We start from the raw sequence: 3,620 nt of genomic DNA, 5'->3' as shown, positions 1-3,620 counted from the left end.
AAGAGCAAGGTGTATATGTATGAGAGGCTTCACACATCAGCTGATAGAAACACATGCAGAAACCCACAGCCAAACATCAGGCAGTCTTGTGGAAGAGTCTGAGATAGAATTGAATGAGCTGGAGGGGTCAAGGAAACCACAAGAAGACCTACAGAGTCAACTAAGCTGGGTCCATGGGGGCTCATCAAGCCTGGAAGATCAAGCAGAGTGCATGGCAGGGTTGGACCTAGGACCCCTTACACATTTGTAAGTATACAGCATAATCAAGTTAGGGGACTTATGGGTCCCCTAACAAGTGGAGGGAGGGTGTCTTTACTGTGTTCTCTGCTATCGCATCCTGTTTCCTTAAGAGGAATGTCTGGTTTGTTCTCAGTGGAGATGATTTGCTTAGGACTACTGCAACTGGATGTCCCAGAATTGTGTGGTACCTGAGGGGTGACCTTCTACTCAGAGAAGGGGGAAGAAGTAACAAGTGGAGGGATAGGACTAGGAGGAGAGGAGTGCCAGATGCTACAATCAGGATGTAAATTGAGTGAATACATTAAGTAAAAGAAATCATGTAGGTACAATAATGAAATTATTTAGACAAAATAAATTGTAAAATTATAGATAAATCTAAAATTTAATCATGCTCAGCAGTAAGAAAGATGTCTCAGTTTTTATGAGAACTTGTAAAGGAACAGAGGTCAGTTCTCAATACCCACAATGCGTCTCACATGCTTATCAGACACACATGTGGCACACATATATGCATTCAAGTGAAATAGTCATACAAATGTAATAAACTAAATAATAAAAATAATAGTGTATAAAAGTGAAAATTTAGTGTTCAATATATCAGGAAATCAATGCTATAAATTTTTATAACATTAGTTTGTAGAGCTGAAGAAGACGTGTAGTGATCATAAGACACTAAGAATACCATACAAGTGATCATTTCTGCAGCACATATACAAAAATTAGAATGATACAGAGAAGATTTGCATGGCCCTTGCACAAAGATGACATGCAACTTTATGAAGTGTTTCATATATTTTTCTAATGAGAGACAGAAAGGTAGTGGATCAGAATGTGAGGGAAGGTAGGGAAGAACTTGGAGTAGAAGGTAAGATATACCATAATCAGGCTATATTATGTGGGAAACAAATCTAGTTTCAATAAAAGGTAAAAAAGTGTAAATAGCATTTCATGATAATAGTTACCTCATAAGGCAAGAGGTGGATTTATGATTATAAACAATACACATACTTTTCCTATATTTTATAACATTTTATTTCTTAAACTGGATAAAAGATATATTGGTGCTTCTAATTTCATTGTTTATGAAATTGTATAAATTTAAAAAAAACAACTCTTTAGTTTTCTTAAATAAAGTATTTAAAAAATGTAACCCTTAAAATATACAGAGATTTTTTAACTGTCTAATGCTGCATATCAAACTACTTCTATAGGTAGAAGTTAAAAAGACAAACTATTTCTTGGGAGTACACAAATTACATCTTTAGGTTTTATTGAAATTACTTGATATTTCTTATACTATGTGACCCAAGGACAATGAATTGATTATATTTCACATAATTAATAAAATATCAGCTTTAAGATATGTAAAATATTAATGTCCAATGGCCTATAACATGCATCAGTTCATTTCCTATAATATATTCTTAGATTTAAAGCTTAGCAGTGCTAGCTTAAAATACTTGGTTTAACAAAATTCATGCAAAGGAAAATTCTTTCAATAAATAAACTTCTTACTGCTCACTGAGCAATAATTTTTCTGAGAATCCACAAGATAGACTCAGGACTTTATTGTGGAGGTAATACCAGAAACTAGAAACTGTGGTAGAAACTACCATACCAGGATATATTACTGAGATTACCATAGGTTTTTAACATGTAGCAAAAGCCTGGTTTCTTAAAGGGTATTTTTCTTTCTGCTTTATAAATACTGAAAGGATGAATAATTTATATATCACTCTTATTTTCCATGATTAAATATTGACCCTTAGGGCACCAACTCTTCTGTACTACCTATTTTCACCATTAACTTGTTTTTAGGTCATGAGCATCAGATCCTAAGAGAATAGTGACTGCCCCCATGGCAAGGCAGTGGCATATCTCAATAAGTCTTCCTACAGTGTACATTAAGTCCTCTCCTTTGTGACTCACAAGAATTAGTAGCCATTATTCTTCCTGGAGGGCCACCAGACTACCAAACAGAAAACTGATGCTTAGCAAATATGTGAAAGTGCAGAAACAACCTGGCACAAGCAGTAATCAAAAGCTGAATGCATCTAGACTGGATTCATGACAAAGGGCAGTAGTGAAGGCAATTCTGAAGCAGTGTACCTTATGCTGCCGGAGAGATATGTTTATAGCTATGCTGCATATCATTTGACTTCTACTTCAATAGTTGACAAAATTATGATGAAGTTTTTGAAGAAATACTGAGAAGACAGCAATAAAAAAGGAAAGGTTCTGGAAATATTTGTGCCATTAAATTTGGGACCCAATCCCTGTCAATTTGTCTAGTTACTGCCAATCTGCTATAACCATGAGAGATAGTTATAAAAAACTGTAAAATACTTGGAAAGCTAAGGTAGCCCTGAGTTTAGGGCTAATGGGTATCAGATTAACCTGAGCTTCATAGCAAGACACTCTGTTAAGAATGAAAGTAAATATATATATAGAAATATACTTTATTTCCACATAATAACTGTATAACAATATTTCATGGTGGAGGAATCTTATCAATATATAACAATAAATGTTATAGAAGTGAATTGTGAGTGTGTTAAAATATACATTAAATTAAAATCCAATATATCTTGCATTCACTGGGAAATAATTCACACAAAGGTTATTGACTTAAGAACATATAAAATATTTCTTTTTAAGTATTTATGTTCAAATTTATATATATATATGTGTAAGACATATCCTTCAAATTTATAATTGTATTTTGATTTTCAATTGTTTCAGTAAAGATTGGAATAAAGAAAGGCTTAAGAAAAATATAGATTTTTGAGAATGTGTTGGTAGACTTAATAAGCTCAAATATCTAGGTAGGCCATTTAATGGAATCTTATAGATTAAATATAAGGGGAAAAGACAAAGTTAAAACTTTAAGCCTTCTTCTAGATGCAACAAATTGAAAAGTCAGAAATGGCATTTTACCAAACCCTGAATAGGATTTTGATATAGTTTCAAACTTCAGAACTACTGACTCAAACAGTGGTTCTCATCCTGTGGGTTGTAACCTCTTTTGGGTCACACATCAGATATCCTGCACTATGATATATTTACATTACAATTCATAATACTGGCAAAATTACAGTTATGAAATAAAAATAGTTATATGATGATTGGGGGTCATCACATGAGGAACTGTATTAAAGGGTCACAGAATAAGGAAGGTTGAAAATCAACACCCTAGAATGATCTTCCTAGGCAATCTTCTATTTTTCTTGTATGGAATACTTAGTAGAGAGTTTCTGTGGGCATCTTTGTGGTTTATTGAGGAGGTATACCATTTGCATTTAAACCAAATGCAATAATCTAGGGCAGGACCAGGCAAGGATAGACAGAGTCTAAACAAGTATTCACTTATTTATACTGAT

The 3,620-nt window shown here is 33.5% G+C and overlaps 1 non-coding gene across 1 annotated transcript; it reads left to right on the top strand.

Moving 5' to 3' along the window:
- The first annotated feature begins 929 nt into the window (after positions 1-929).
- Positions 930-1,036, top strand: U6l9 (U6 spliceosomal RNA like 9). The gene has a single exon (XR_015647249.1). It is a non-coding gene; the product is annotated as a U6 spliceosomal RNA (small nuclear RNA).
- The last annotated feature ends 2,584 nt before the right edge of the window (positions 1,037-3,620 follow it).

The sequence above is a fragment of the Rattus norvegicus genome, chromosome X, assembly GCF_021556685.1.
Source record: "Rattus norvegicus strain SHRSP/BbbUtx chromosome X, alternate assembly SHRSP_T2T, whole genome shotgun sequence".
Lineage (NCBI taxonomy): Eukaryota > Metazoa > Chordata > Mammalia > Rodentia > Muridae > Rattus > Rattus norvegicus.
This window is presented reverse-complemented; position numbering and strand designations above follow the sequence as displayed.